Source organism: Bufo bufo, chromosome 7, assembly GCF_905171765.1.
Source record: "Bufo bufo chromosome 7, aBufBuf1.1, whole genome shotgun sequence".
In the NCBI taxonomy this organism is placed as follows: Eukaryota; Metazoa; Chordata; class Amphibia; order Anura; family Bufonidae; genus Bufo; species Bufo bufo.
Genome location: NC_053395.1, coordinates 221,558,480 through 221,576,250, shown reverse-complemented (window position 1 = coordinate 221,576,250; position 17,771 = coordinate 221,558,480).

Genomic DNA, 17,771 nt, shown 5'->3' with positions numbered 1-17,771 from the left:
GTCATCGGGCTTCCTGGCAGCCCCATGGAGATGGATCTCCAAAAAATGCCTTTGCCCTGCGCGATTTAGCGCAGGGCAAAGGAGAGCATCGGAGCATGAACTGCTCCGATGCTCCTGTCAGGGGGGCTGCCTGGGTGAAAATAGAGGTATGTCCGGGTTCAAGGGGGACAACCCCTTTAACCTTGTCGGACAAATCTGGAAAATTTTTAATAAAGACCTACTAAAAAAATAATTTTTAGCCCAAAATGAATAAAATGCAACCATAAAAAAAATTATAGCATTCATAGCCTTTAATTAAACTGGTGAGAAAAAAAATCCAATGTTTTCTCAATGTTTTATTTTGGGGAAAAAAATATTTAAAAAGTACACACGACCCAATTTATCCCACACGGTGAACACCCTATAAGGCCCCTTTCACACGGGCGAGTATTCCGCGCGGATGCGATGCGGTAGGTGAACGCATTGCACCTGCACTGAATCCGGACCCATTCGTTTCTATGTGGCTGTTCACATGAGCGGTGATTTTTACGCATCACTTGTGCGTTGCGTGAAAATCGCAGCATGCTCTATATTCTGCGTTTTTCACGCAACGCAGGCCCCATAGAAGTGAATGGGGTTGCGTGAAAATCGCAAGCATCCGCAAGCAAGTGCGGATGCGGTGCGATTTTCACGCATGGTTGCTAGGTGACAGTCTATTCACTGTATTATTTTCCCTTATAACATGGTTATAATGGAAAATAATAGCATTCTGAATACAGAATGCTTAGTAGGTGATCAATTGAGGGTTAAAAAAATAAATAAAAATTAACTCTCCTTCTCCTCTTGTTCGCGTAGTTCCCGGTCTCTTCTTTACTTCTCAAAAGATGAACTATCGGCTAGGACCTGTGGTGACGTCAGATCACATGCTCCAATCACATGGTCCATCACCACGGTGATGTACCATGTGATTGGAGCATGTGATCTGACGTCACCAAAGGTCCTTTAGCCCACAGCTCATCATTAAAGAAGTAAAGAAGAGACCGGGAACTACGCGAACAAGAGGAGAAGGTGAGTTAATTTTTATTTATTTTTTTAACCCTCAATTGATCACCTACTAAGCATTCTGTATTCAGAATGCTATTATTTTCCCTTATAACCATGTTATAAGGGAAAATAATAAAATCTACACAACACCTAACCCAAGCCCGAACTTCTGTGAAGAAATTCGGGTTTGGGTACCAAACATGCGTGATTTTTCTCACGCGAGTGCAAAACGCATTACAATGTTTTGCACTCGCGCGGAAAAATCGCGGGTGTTGCCGCAACGCACCCGCACCTTTTCCCGCAACGCCCGTGTGAACCCAGCCTAAGGCCTCTTTCAGACGGGCGTTGCGGGAAAATGTGCGGGTGCGTTACGGGAACACCCGCGATTTTTCCGCACGACTGCAAAACATTGTAATGCGTTTTGCACTCGCGTGAGAAAAATCACACATGTTTAGTACCCAAACCCGAACTTCTTCACAGAAGTTCGGGCTTGGGATCAATGTTCTGTAAATTGTATTATTTTCCCTTATAACATGGTTATAAGGGAAAATAATAGCATTCTGAATACAGAATGCATAGTAAAATAGCGCTGGAGGGGTTAAAAAAAAATAAAAAAAAATTTAACTCCCCTTAGTCCACTTGATCGCGATGCCCGGCATCTCCTTCTGTCTCCTTTGCTGAACAGGACCTGTGGTGAGCATTCATTACAGGTAAAGGACTTGTGGTGACGTCACTCCGGTCATCACATGATCCATCACCATGGTAAAAGATCATGTGATGGATCATGTGATGACCGGAGTGATGTCACCACAGGTCCTTTACCTGTAATGAATGCTCACCACAGGTCCTGTTCAGCAAAGGAGACAGAAGGAGATGCCGGCTACGCGATCAAGTGGACTAAGGTGAGTTAAATTATTATAATTTTTTTTTAACCCCTCCAGCGCTATTTTACTTTGCATTCTGTATTCAGAATGCTATTATTTTCCCTTATAACCTTGTTATAAGGGAAAATAATAATGATCGGGTCTCCATCCCGATCGTCTCCTAGCAACCGTACGTGAAAATCGCACCGCATCCGCACTTGCTTGCGAATGCTTGCGATTTTCACGCAACCCCATTCACTTCTATGGGGCCTGCGTTGCATGAAAAACGCACAATATAGAGCATGCTGCGATTTTCAGTGCGGGTGCAATGCGTTCAACTCACGCATCGCATCCGCGCGGAATACTCGCCCGTGTGAAAGGGGCCTAAGGCCTCATGCACATGACGTGTTTTTTCACTGTCAGTGATTTGGCTTCAGTGGTCCGTGTCCGATTTTGCTTCAGTTGTGTTTCCTTGTGTCTTCCTTTTTTTTGTCTGACAGGGGGAAAAAAAGGAAGGTTAATGAAAAGTGTAATTTTATTGCACCAAGTTCTTGTAGAAAAAAACGGACACGGATGCGGACACGGATGACATACCAGTTGTGCATCCGTTTTTTTTTACTTGAATGGGTTCGTCCTCCGTTTTCCACTGACAAGAATCATGGATCACGGACGCGGAGAAAAAACGGAGGACTCAGTTTTTTTTCACAGCTCCATAGAAATGAATGGGACCTCCGCTAAACTGTGAAAAATGACAGAACGGACGCGGATGCACACAACGGCCGTGTGCATGAGGCCTAAGTGTAAGTCAAACGGATCCGTCCTGACTTACATTGAAAGTCAATGGGGGACGGATCAGTTTACAATTGCACCAATATTGTGTCATTGAAAACGGATCCGTCCCCATTGACTTACATTGTAAGTCAGGACGTATCCGTTTGCAAGCTGCATTTTGATGTCCGCCTCCAGAGCGGAATGGAGGCGGAACGGAGCCAAACTGATGCATTGTGAACGGATCCTTATCCATTCAGACTGCATTGGGGCTGAACTGATCCGTTTGGGGCCGCTGGTGAGAGCCCTGAAACGGATCTCACAGGCGGACCCAGAAACGGCAGTGGGAAAGTAGCCTTTAAAAAAAAACTAAAGACAATTGCAACATTCTATAACAACTTGTTACAATTTATGGTTGTCAATGATGGGTGGAGCCTCATATTCATTTCTATGAAAGACAGAAGTGGTTGTCACTACTAAGAAGTGTCTGAGATGTCCCCCGGCCGCTCCTGTAATTCAGCTTGTGTGGATTTTAGGAACATCCTTTCACAATGTAACACAAATCTAATAATAATGTGATAATAGACGGAGATGCATCCGAGAAGATCTGTGTCCAGGGCACGAAAGGAGAAAACAGAAAATGGTTTTGTGCTGAAACTGAAATATAATTAGAGAGATCTCTGGAAGCCGCGCTGCGTGGCGCGGAGCAGACCCGCTCTGGTGGCTCCAGGTACAGATGGAGGAGATTTCAGGGGCAGGTGCAGCTGCTGACTAATAACAGCCATGGTCGTCTGCCCTGCAAAGTGTCTGTGGATGGAAACCTGAAAGGACTGACAGGAGACGCAAAGGTTACTTTCACACTAGCGTTTTTGCTGGATCCGGGTTATATAATACAACCGTCTGCATCTGTTATGAACGGATCCGTTTGTATTATCTTTAACAAACCCAAGACGGATCTGTCATGAACTCCATTGAAAATCAATGGGGGACGGATCAGTTTCCTATTGTGTCAGAGAAATGACGGAAAGCAAGCTGCGGTTTGCTCTCTGGTACGGGAGCGCAACCAAACGTAACAAAATGCCTTTTGGAGCTTTCCGTTCTGTTCAGTTACGTTTTGCCCCCATTGACAATAAATGGGGATAAAACGGAAGCGTTTCTTTCCGGTATTGAGACCCTATAACGGATCTCAATACCGGAAAATATTAACGCTAGTGTGAAAGTAGCCTAACACGACTATTCACATCGCTACCTCTGCTGCCACAGGCAGGGGGCCATCTGCATCCTTAAAGGGGTTCTCCACTTTAGAAATCCCTTTTATATAGAAGAATTAACTGATCACTGCTGATCTACTGACAGTAGGTGTTTGATTTCTCTGCAGCGCCACCGCAGGGGAAATGAAGTATTACACAGTTGAAAACATACAGATGAAACTCAAAAAATTAGAATATCGTGCAAAGTTCATTTATTTCAGTAATGCAACTTAAAAGGTGAAACTAACATATGAGACTCATTACAGGCGAAGCGAGATATTTCAAGCCTTTATTTGTTATAATTTGGATGATTATGGCTTACAGCTTATGTAACCCCAAAGTCCCAATTTTGAGGTCCCCTTTGCTCAGGGGGTATGGATTAATTAGCGGACTAGAGGGTGACACTTTGAGCTGAGAATATTCAACCTTTTCACAAAATTCTAATTTTAAGCTGCATTAATGCAATTCCTTTTAATTTGCATTACTGAAATAAATGGACTTTTGCACGATATTCTAATTTTTCGAGTTTCACCTGTACACCCCCCTTAGGGCCATATCATACAGAACTGCACCGATTGACACATTTTCATATAATGCTCCTGAAATGGTCCTAGCCAGTCAGCATTCACATGGCCAACAAACTCATTTTCTGAAATACTCTGTACTGCTGATGCCATGCCATTCGATTGGAAGACATTGGTAGTACTTTTTTTTATTTCTGGTTATACACCTGGTGTCTTGTCCACGGGTGCACATAGAGGGGAGGGGCTCCATAGCAAAGATTATAATGGGCCCCCTCACAACATGGGACAGCAGGACCTGGTGCTTGTTTGCCCCTATCTCCTTTTCATGACTCTTAGGCCTCCTGCACTCGAACGTAAGTGCTCCGTGCCCGTGCTGTGGACTGCAAATTGCGAGTCGCAATGCACAGGCACCGACCGTGGGCCAGCCGCATGTGGATCGCGACCCCATTCACTTAAATTCACTCCGCGACTCCGTAGTGCTTCCATAGGGTTCCGTTCCGTGCTTCCGTCCAGCATCTCCGGATTTGTGGACCCATTCAAGTCAATGGGTCCGCATCCGTGATGCGGAATGTACACAGAACGGTGCCCGTGTATTGCGGATCCACATATGCGGTCCGCAATATGGCAATGGGACACCTACGTTCGTGTGCAGGAGGCCTTAGGTTAATTCCCACTTTCTGTGCACAGCCAACTGATCCGGGTCCCCTTTCTCTAAGGGCCCCATAGCACCTGCACACATACTAGCTTCCCCTTGTTATTTGCCTGTTACCTAGAATGTAATGACAGTCCAGTCAATCAAAACCTCCTAGACGATGGTACAAAATCTATTCAATTTCCCTGCAGCGCCCCTGCAGGAGAGATGAAGTATTACACTAATTCCATTTCGATCAATGTGTCATCTGTGTATATCATATCATCAAGTCCTCCAAGGTTTAAAGGTGAAGGCCCTGAATTGGGGGCCCCTCACCCCTCTATTAACTTAGAATGTTCTAATAAGGTATCTGACAACCAGTTTTCTATTGATCAGTTGTCAACAGTGAAATCAAGTTCCGCAATTATGTGACCGCATTGGCCTTGATGATACGTTATCTCGGCACCATGGGTGCACTAAGCTGACTGTGGGAGCGCTCATCCGCAGAATACCATCCAGATATAACATACGTAGGTGGAGACCTAGGCGTCATCTCTTCTATGTGTCAGGCTGTGCTTCCACGGACGTCGCTCGCCAGGTGTACCGGGTGCGGTGTTAAACTCCCTAATCCTGCGCCTCTACACAGCGATACCTAACACTAGAGGAGCTCGCCTGGATAATCCTGCCTGCCATTATGAATATAGATCAGGTAACAGCTGGCTCCTTCTGGGGCCGCGCGCGATTAAATTGGTGGGTTACAAATGACATTTGCATTTTCCAAGAAACAGGCTTCACATGTAACCAGGCACCGGGCACGAAAGCAGAAAACAGATTTGGGGGGAGAAGGGGTGAAAGACCACGCCAATCCCTGACCAGCATCCCCGACCCCATGAGCTGTGAAGCCATGAAATCCGTCATTTTCTCCCTGATTGCCCCAGATTATATTGATATAGAGGGAAACATCTGCAGCTCGAGTTATCCTAGAAATACAGATATAAGAGTTAAGGGGGGGGGGGGGCACATATTATTTGGATAGGATGAGCCCATAGAAAATCATTAGAACAAGCAAAACGGGAGGTTTATTGACTATTATTGTTACAACGTTTCCAAACGTCTCTCTGAGGGACACTTGGGCGCGGTTCACATCTGACCTGAATTTCCATTTTATTTTTATGTTCTGTCTTAGGAATAGAAAAATAAAAATGACAGCAATGTTGGATCCTATGGACAGGGCCAGTTCTAGACAAAAAGTGGGGCCCCAAAATCTGAAATACTGTAAACAGTCACATTGAGTCAAGTTAGTAAATTAATACAAATATAACACACAGTATATAGTATAACACCCTCAGCCCCACACACAGTATATAGTATAACACCCCCAGCCTCACACACAGTATATAGAATAACACCCTCAGCCCCACACACAGTATATAGAATAACACCCTCAGCCCCACACACAGTATATAGTATAACACCCCCAGCCTCACACACAGTATATAGTATAACACCCCCACACACAGTATATAGTATAACACCCTCAGCCCCACACACAGTATATAGTATAACACCCCACACACAGTATATAGTATAACACCCCCAGCCCCACACACAGTATATAGTATAACACCCCCAGCCTCACACACAGTATATAGAATAACACCCCCAGCCCCCACACACAGTATATAGTATAACACCCCCACACACAGTATATAGTATAACACCCCCAGCCCCACATACAGTACATAGTATAACACCCCAAGCCTCACACTCAGTATATAGTATAACACCCTCAGCCCCACACACAGTATATAGTATAACACCCTCAGCCCCCACACACAGTATATAGTATAACACCCCCAGCCCCACACACAGTATATAGTATAACACCCCCAGCCCCACATACAGTACATAGTATAACACCCCAAGCCTCACACTCAGTATATAGTATAATACCCCCAGCCCCACACTCAGTATATAGTATAATACCCCCAGCCCCACACACAGTATATAGTATAACACCCCAGCCCCACACACAGTATATAGTATAACACCCCCAGCCTCACACTCAGTATATAGTATAACACCCCCAGCCCCACATACAGTATATAGTATAACACCCCCAGCCCCACATACAGTACATAGTATAACACCCCCACACACAGTATATAGTATAACACCCCCAGCCCCACACACAGTATATAGTATAACACCCCCAGCCCCACATACAGTATATAGTATAACACCCCCAGCCCCACATACAGTACATAGTATAACACCCCCAGCCCCACACACAGTATATAGTATAACACCCCCAGCCTCACACTCAGTATATAGTATAATACCCCCAGCCTCACACACAGTATATAGTATAACACCCCCAGCCTCACACACAGTATATAGTATAACACCCTCAGCCCCCACACACAGTATATAGTATAACACCCCCAGCCCCACATACAGTATATAGTATAACACCCCCAGCCTCACACTCAGTATATAGTATAACACCCCCAGCCCCACACACAGTATATAGTATAACACCCCCAGCCCCCACACACAGTATATAGTATAACACCCCCAGCCTCACACAGTATATAGTATAACACCCCCACACACAGTATATAGTATAACACCCCCAGCCCTACACACAGTATATAGTATAACACCCCCAGCCCCACACACAGTATATAGTATAACACCCCCAGCCCCACACACAGTATATAGTATAACACCCCCAGCCTCACACAGTATATAGTATAACACCCCCACACACAGTATATAGTATAACACCCCCAGCCTCACACACAGTATATAGTATAACACCCCCAGCCTCACACACAGTATATAGTATAACACCCCCACACACAGTATATAGTATAACACCCCCAGCCCCACACACAGTATATAGTATAACACCCCCAGCCTCACACACAGTATATAGTATAACACCCCCAGCCCCACACAGTATATACACTGCTCAAAAAAATAAAGGGAACACAAAAATAACACATCCTAGATCTGAATTAATTAAATATTCTTCTGAAATACTTTGTTCTTTACATAGTTGAATGTGCTGACAACAAAATCACACAAAAAAAATAAAAATGGAAATCACATTTTTTAACCCATGGAGGTCTGGATTTGGAGTCACCCTCAAAATTAAAGTGGAAAAACACACTACAGGCTGATCCAACTTTGATGTAATGTCCTTAAAACAAGTCAAAATGAGGCTCAGTAGTGTGTGTGGCCTCCACGTGCCTGTATGACCTCCCTACAACGCCTGTGCATGCTCCTGATGAGGTGGCGGACGGTCTCCTGAGGGATCTCCTCCCAGACCTGGACTAAAGCATCTGCCAACTCCTGGACAATCTGTGGTGCAACGTGACGTTGGTGGATAGAGCGAGACATGATGTCCCAGATGTGCTCAATTGGATTCAGGTCTGGGGAACGGGCGGGCCAGTCCATAGCATCAATGCCTTCGTCTTGCAGGAACTGCTGACACACTCCAGCCACATGAGGTCTAGCATTGTCTTGCATTAGGAGGAACCCGGGGCCAACCGCACCAGCATATGGTCTCACAAGGGGTCTGAGGATCTCATCTCGGTACCTAATGGCAGTCAGGCTACCTCTGGCGAGCACATGGAGGGCTGTGATGCCCTCCAAAGAAATGCCACCCCACACCATTACTGACCCAATGCCAAACCGGTCATGCTGGAGGATGTTGCAGGCAGCAGAACGTTCTCCATGGCGTCTCCAGACTCTGTCACATGTGCTTAGTGTGAACCTGCTTTCATCTGTGAAGAGCACAGGGCGCCAGTGGCAAATTTGCCAATCTTGGTGTTTTCTGGCAAATGCCAAACGTCCTGCACGGTGTTGGGCTGAAAGCACAACCCCCACCTGTGGACGTCGGGCCCTCATATCACCCTCATGAAGTCTGTTTCTGACCGTTTGAGCAGACACATGCACATCTGTGGCCTGCTGGAGGTCATTTTGCAGGGCTCTGACAGTGCTCCTTCTGTTCCTCCTTGCACAAAGGCGGAGGTAGCGGTCCTGCTGCTGGGTTGTTGCCCTCCTACGGCCTCCTCCACGTCTCCTGATGTACTGGCCTGTCACCCTGGTAGCGCCTCCATGCTCTGGACACTACGCTGACAGACACAGCAAACCTTCTTGCCACAGCTCGCATTGATGTGCCATCCTGGATAAGCTGCACTACCTGAGCCACTTGTGTGGGTTGTAGACTTCTTCTCATGCTACCACTAGAGTGAAAGCACCGCCAGCATTCAAAAGTGACCAAAACATCAGCCAGGAAGCATAGGAACTGAGAAGTGGTCTGTGGTCACCACCTGCAGAACCACTCCTTTATTGGGGGTGTCTTGCTAATTGCCTATAATTTCCACCTGTTGTCTATCGCATTTGCACAACAGCATGTGAAATTGATTGTCACTCAGTGTTGCTTCCTAAGTGGACAGTTTGATTTCACAGAAGTGTGATTGACTTGGAGTTACATTGTGTTGTTTAAGTGTTCCCTTTATTTTTTTGAGCAGTGTAGTATAACACCCTCAGCCCCACACACAGTATATAGTATAACACCCCCAGCCCCACACACAGTATATAGTATAACACCCCCAGCCCCACACACAGTATATAGTATAACACCCCCAGCCCCACACACAGTATATAGTATAACACCCCAGGCCTCACACACAGTATATAGTATAACACCCCAGGCCTCACACACAGTATATAGTATAACACCCCCAGCCCCACACAGTATATAGTATAACACCCCCAGCCTCACACGCAGTATATAGTATAACACCCCCAGCCTCACACACAGTATATAGTATAACACCCCCAGCCTCACACAGTATATAGTATAACACCCCCAGCCCCACACAGTATATAGTATAACACCCCAGGCCTCACACGCAGTATATAGTATAACACCCCAGGCCTCACACGCAGTATATAGTATAACACCCCCACACACAGTATATAGTATAACACCCCCAGCCCCACACACAGTATATAGTATAACACCCCCAGCCTCACACACAGTATATAGTATAACACCCCAGACCTCACACACAGTATATAGTATAACACCCCCACACAGTATATAGTATAACACCCCCAGCCTCACACACAGTATATAGTATAACACCCCCAGCCTCACACACAGTATATAGTATAACACCCCCAGCCTCACACAGTATATAGTATAACACCCCCAGCCCCACACAGTATATAGTATAACACCCCAGGCCCCACACACAGTATATAGTATAACACCCCCACACACAGTATATAGTATAACACCCCCACACACAGTATATAGTATAACACCCCCACACACAGTATATAGTATAACACCCCAGGCCTCACACACAGTATATAGTATAACACCCCCACACACAGTATATAGTATAACACCCCCAGCCCCACACACAGTATATAGTATAACACCCCCAGCCTCACACACAGTATATAGTATAACACCCCCACACACAGTATATAGTATAACACCCCCACACACAGTATATAGTATAACACCCCCAGCCTCACACACAGTATATAGTATAACACCCCCACACACAGTATATAGTATAACACCCCCAGCCTCACACACAGTATATAGTATAACACCCTCAGCCCCACACACAGTATATAGTATAACACCCCCAGCCCCACACACAGTATATAGTATAACACCCCCAGCCTCACATACAGTACATAGTATAACACCCTCAGCCCCACACACAGTATATAGTATAACACCCCCAGCCCCCACACAGTATATAGTATAACACCCCCACACACAGTATATAGTATAACACCCCCAGCCTCACACACAGTATATAGTATAACACCCTCGGCCCCACACACAGTATATAGTATAACACCCCCAGCCCCACACACAGTATATAGTATAACACCCCCAGCCTCACATACAGTACATAGTATAACACCCTCAGCCCCACACACAGTATATAGTATAACACCCCCAGCCCCCACACACAGTATATAGTATAACACCCCCAGCCCCCACACACAGTATATAGTATAACACCCCCAGCCCCCACACACAGTATATAGTATAACACCCCCACACACAGTATATAGTATAACACCCTCAGCCCCACACACAGTATATAGTATAACACCCCCAGCCTCACACACAGAATATAGTATAACACCCCCACACACAGTATATAGTATAACACCCCCACACACAGTATATAGTATAACACCCCCAGCCCCACACACAGTATATAGCAGCTGATCAGGGGGTCCTCTTTAGGGATGGGGGCTCTGGGCAATTGCCTAGTTTGCCTCCCCTAACATCGACCTATGCATGATGGACACCAAAGGAACCTAATGGACCCCGTTATGGTGGCAACTGGAAAAAAATAGCTGCATTCTCTATTGGAGTCTAAATAAATTTAAAAATCCACCGCCTGTTTCTCCAGGCTCTGAGGCTGCTGCTTCCTCATGCTTTATACTGCAGCTCTGCTTGTTTTGATTGGCTGCTATGCTGTGTATGTATAGGCGTAAGCTTCACAGGATTGCAGGGCATGACAAATGTCTCCTATTATCTTTTAATTGCTCAACATTTGCAACATCTGTGCTTGATGTCAGAGAATGAACAATCTTGTTTACATCCAGACAGACCTAATGCCTTTTGTTACAATTGTATCTAGACAATCCTCTGTCAGTTAGGCCTCCTGCACACGAACGTGTGCTGCCCGTTGCCGTATTGCGGACTGAATTTGCGGATCTGCAATACACGGGCGCCGTTCCGTGGGCATTCCGCATTACGGATGCGGACCAATTCACTTGAATCGGTCCGCAAATCCAGAGATGCGGAATGGTGCAGAACGGAAGCACTACGAAGCACTGCTTCCATGGGGTTTCGTCCCGTACTTCTGTTCCGCAAAAAGATAGAACATGGCCGGATCATGGACCCATTAAAGCGAATAGGTCCGCGATCCGCTGCGGCTTCCCCAAGTCCGGTGTTCGTGCATTGCAGCATGGCCACAGGGAGAACACGTTCGTGTGCAGGAGGCCTTAGGCCTCATTCACATGACCGTATTTCCAGTCCGCATCCGATCTGCATCCATTTCAGTGGGGCACCAAAAGGTATGCGGACACATTACCGCGTGCTTTCCGCATACGTATGTCTGTTCCGCAGCCCTGCTCAAACAAAAAGAACACGTCCTATTCTTGTCCGCATTTGTAATACATTGCAGGGCCTGCGGAAGGGCAAAATGTGAGATGCACGCGACCGGTAACCGAGTTTTGCGCATCTGCAATTTGAGGACTGCAAAAAACGTATACGGTTGTGTGCATGAGGCCTTATACACATCAGCAGCACAAATCTCCGATTGTTACAATGTATCAGTCTGCTTACCTTACAGAGGATCGTGTAGACTGGATGCAACTGTAACAACTCCTCAGCTGTGAGCTCTCATTTATACCTCTGGCTGTATATAAGAATGTCCCATTCATTGACAGCAAGCAGAAATGTTGCAAGTGAAAAAATATTGAAACACATGCCAGATTTATCATGACTCTGACGGCTCACTCCACTTTCACATATGGCTAAAGTCAGTTTTAGCCAAGTCAGATTTATGATCGGCCCTTTAAGACTGTAATAAATGTGGTTTGACGGTAGCAGTTTATCCGTCAGTAAGCAGCTTTACAAAAGTCGCACGTCCTTACGAAAAAGTCGCACGTTTTTACGAAAAAGTCGCATGTTCTATTAAAAAGTCTCATAAGATAAGCATGGTCCTCACTGGAGTGAAATTGCGCATTTTTTTGCGACTTTTTAAATAGTCCCAATAGTAAATCTGTCTAGAGATTCATTTACAAAAGAAGACACGCCCACTTTCAGAAAACTGGCGAGCATAGTGCAGAGCAGAAAAAAGTCGCAAATTTGTGCGCAGTTTTAGCGTTTGCACATTTTTTTGCGACTTTTTCACTCCATTATTCTGACTTGAGCTAATGATAAAAGTGTGAATTTATTAATGGCTTTGACCATTTTCAGTTTTCCCAAAGTTGTAGAACTTTTCTGGGAGTATCCATGAGTATCCTATGGATCCGATACAAACCCCCCCCCCCCCCCCCCCCCCTCCTCCTCGTTTCTACGTGCAACTTGTGTAACAGGTTCTTCCGCAGGCCGGATCTGCGGCTGTGCCAGACTCCTCCTGTAATGACATTAGACTGCACTATGGCAAATTAAGATTTAATTTACCTTTCAGATAGCAGGGGAGTCACATATGGAGGACAGATATGTCAGGGACTCAGCACGGCCTCAGGGGGGCGCCCTGGAGGTGACATTTATCACCAATTAGTAACAGGTACATCTAGAATTTGCACATATGGGGATGCGGACCCTGGCGTCCCGGTCTCTGCACCCTGTACCTATATCATATTACTGGTAATAGCGGGGGAGGGGGCACACAATATTTTGGAGGGGCATACAGACACATGTAGTATAATGTATGAACACCATCTGTGACACTTGACAGGTTTTGTGGGCTCAAAATTGTGCATACAATACAGGTGCAAGAAAAAGTAAGTGAACCCTTTGCAATGACCTGATTACCCTCACTGCCTATGAATTCATACACTGCCCATTGAACTCTCTATGTAGTGAGCTCCCTCTGGTGGTGGCCGCCGGAAGCTAGAATTTTATCCTTTCTGGTTATGCAGAGGATTTGGAGCTTTGTATAAGAAAAAAAAAAACAGGTGAACACTATGTAGGTGTTGCCCGTTAGTGATTTGGAACCGGGGGCTAATCAGATTTGCCCTCACCTCTGTCAGGAGCAGTTTGTCATGGTGGGCCTGCCGCATACTTTCTGCGTGTATTTTCGGCTGTGGGAGAGACATTTTAATGCGCAGTTCTACGTCTCATGAATTTCTTGTCGAAATCTTGCAATAATTTATCTCTGAAGGTCTCATCCTTAGAAACCAATCGCATTCACATTTATTTTAAACCCTGCCCCTATTTGCTAAGGAACGCCCAGAAAACCTTACAAAATCCAATGTGTTTGCATAATCCCCGCCCTCCCCAATGTCTAATTCATAGGACAATATGAAAAAATGACCTCATGCTATAGCACTACATGACCTCACACTGCAGCATCATGACCTCACGCTAGAGCATCACATGACCTCACACTGCGGCATCACATGACCTCACACTGCAGCATCATGACCTCACGCTACAGCACCACATGACCTCACACTGCGGCATCATGACCTCACGCTACAGCATCACATGACCTCACGCTACAGCATCACATGACCTCACGCTACAGGATCACATGACCTCACGCTACAGGATCACATGACCTCACACTGCGGCATCACATGACCTCACGCTACAGCATCACATGACCTCATGCTACAGCATCACATGACCTCACGCTACAGCATCACATGACCTCACACTGCGGCATCATGACCTCACACTACAGCATCACATGACCTCACATTCAGCATCACATGACCACACGCTACAGCATCACATGACCTCATGCTACAGCATCACATGACCTCACGCTACAGCATCACATGACCTCACATTCAGCATCACATGACCTCTCACTGCAGCATCACATGACCACACGCTACAGCATCACATGACCTCACGCTACAGCATCACATGACCTCACGCTACAGCATCACATGACCTCACATTCAGCATCACATGACCTCTCACTGCAGCATCACATGACCTCACGCTATAGCACCACATGACCTCACACTACAGCATCACATGACCTCACGCTACAGGATCACATGACCTCACGCTACAGCATCACATGACCTCACGCTACAGGATCACATGACCTCACGCTACAGCATCACATGACCTCACGCTACAGGATCACATGACCTCACGCTACAGCATCACATGACCTCACGCTACAGGATCACATGACCTCATGCTACAGCATCACATGACCGATTTGGAGCTTTGTATAAGAAAAAAAAAAACAGGTGAACACTATGTAGGTGTTGCCCGTTAGTGATTTGGAACCGGGGGCTAATCAGATTTGCCCTCACCTCTGTCAGGAGCAGTTTGTCATGGTGGGCCTGCCGCATACTTTCTGCGTGTATTTTCGGCTGTGGGAGAGACATTTTAATGCGCAGTTCTACGTCTCATGAATTTCTTGTCGAAATCTTGCAATAATTTATCTCTGAAGGTCTCATCCTTAGAAACCAATCGCATTCACATTTATTTTAAACCCTGCCCCTATTTGCTAAGGAACGCCCAGAAAACCTAACAAAATCCAATGTGTTTGCATAATCCCCGCCCTCCCCAATGTCTAATTCATAGGACAATATGAAAAAATGACCTCATGCTATAGCACTACATGACCTCACACTGCAGCATCATGACCTCACGCTAGAGCATCACATGACCTCACACTGCGGCATCACATGACCTCACACTGCAGCATCATGACCTCACGCTACAGCACCACATGACCTCACACTGCGGCATCATGACCTCACGCTACAGGATCACATGACCTCACGCTACAGCATCACATGACCTCACGCTACAGGATCACATGACCTCACACTACAGGATCGCATGACCTCACACTGCGGCATCACATGACCTCACGCTACAGCATCACATGACCTCATGCTACAGCATCACATGACCTCACGCTACAGCATCACATGACCTCACACTGCGGCATCATGACCTCACACTACAGCATCACATGACCTCACATTCAGCATCACATGACCTCTCACTGCAGCATCACATGACCTCACGCTATAGCACCACATGACCTCACACTACAGCATCACATGACCTCACGCTACAGGATCACATGACCTCACGCTACAGCATCACATGACCTCACGCTACAGGATCACATGACCTCACGCTACAGCATCACATGACCTCACGCTACAGGATCACATGACCTCACGCTACAGCATCACATGACCTCACGCTACAGGATCACATGACCTCACGCTACAGCATCACATGACCTCACGCTACAGGATCACATGACCTCACGCTACAGCATCACATGACCTCAAGCTACAGGATCACATGACCTCACACTACAGCATCACATGACCTCAAGCTACAGGATCACATGACCTCACACTACAGCATCACATGACCTCACGCTACAGGATCACATGACCTCACGCTACAGCATCACATGACCTCAAGCTACAGGATCACATGACCTCAAGCTACAGGATCACATGACCTCATGCTGCAGCATCACATGACCTCAAGCTACAGGATCACATGACCTCACACTACATCACATGACCTCACACACTCTACAGGATCATGTTATCTCACACTGCAGCATCACATGACCTCACACTACATCACATGACCTCACACACTCTACAGGATCATGTTATCTCACACTGCAGCATCATGTGGCATTGCATCAGGACTGCAGTGTGAATATGGCCTAAGGCGTTATTTTATAATTCTTTTGGCTAAATTAAAATGCCGTAGGGGGCAGGGCAGGGGTGCACCACCAATGAGGCGAGGTGAGGCGATTGCCTCAGGCAGCACCAGGTAGGGGCAAGAGGGGGGCAGCGGAAGGGGGATTCTCTGTGTCTGCAGTATAGTATTGGGAAGCACAGTATGTGTTGCTGTGTTACCTCTGTATGTAATGTTTTCCAAGTATGTCTTTAACAATAGGGCTGGAGGCAAGGGGTTAGGATAAGAAATTGGCTTTGGGAGGTTGGGGCGCCATTTCAGTTTTCGCCTCAGGCAGCAGAAAGGCTAGGTGCACCCCTGGGGCAAGGATTATGCAAATTTAACACAACAAAAGTTTTTTGCTTTTTTTTTTTTAATCTGCACAGTATTAAGACTTACTTATCACAGAACAGGAAGTGGCTGATTATAATGACAGTTCCTGTAACCACAACCTGCAGCCTCCGCCCTTATAACGATCCAGTCTTTATTGCAGGCTTTATCAGTTCCTTCTTTCGGCGATGAATGCCCCATTTATAGGATGCAGCGAGATAATATTGTGCCAAATTTAAAATGACTTCTTTAAATTCACCTCAGGTTTTCTAGAGCGATTGTCTGAACAGGTTAATGCTGAAATGGTTCTAAGGGACCAGAAAATTGATGATCTCCATGGAGGACTTCCAGTCAATTAGATCTATGGCGAGACATCAATGTCTGACTGGCTGAGGGTCCGAAACCCAAGGACCTCCACCGATCATCACTGTTTACAAAGGCTCAGGGCCACATCCCTACATCAGCCCCACTATGACCTCAGCAGGAGCTGTATACTTCAGATTGCGGTAAGCTCCCCCTAGTGGTCACTGCCGGCATCTGTAATTCTATACATGTTTAATTCTGTGGCACTGTTTATCAGGGGCACTTTGCAGACACTATTGTGTATAAGAAGAGGGGCCTGTGGGCACTTTTTATTGGGGTATTTTGTCATTGGAGTTACTCTGATGTCACTCTCTAGGCACTTTGGCTGTTTGGGGGCGAGGCCTGCATTGATGGGCGGTGTTTATATAAAACCCCACCCATGAAGAACCCTGGCATCCCAGCTAACCCTGAAAATGATTTATAGGACTCTATTGTAACAGTTTTTGGCTCCAGTTACAATTTTTAATGATTGTTTTCTCTTATTAGGACTCCAGGATCATGACTCCCACCATTTTCAGGGCCGCCTCCACTTCT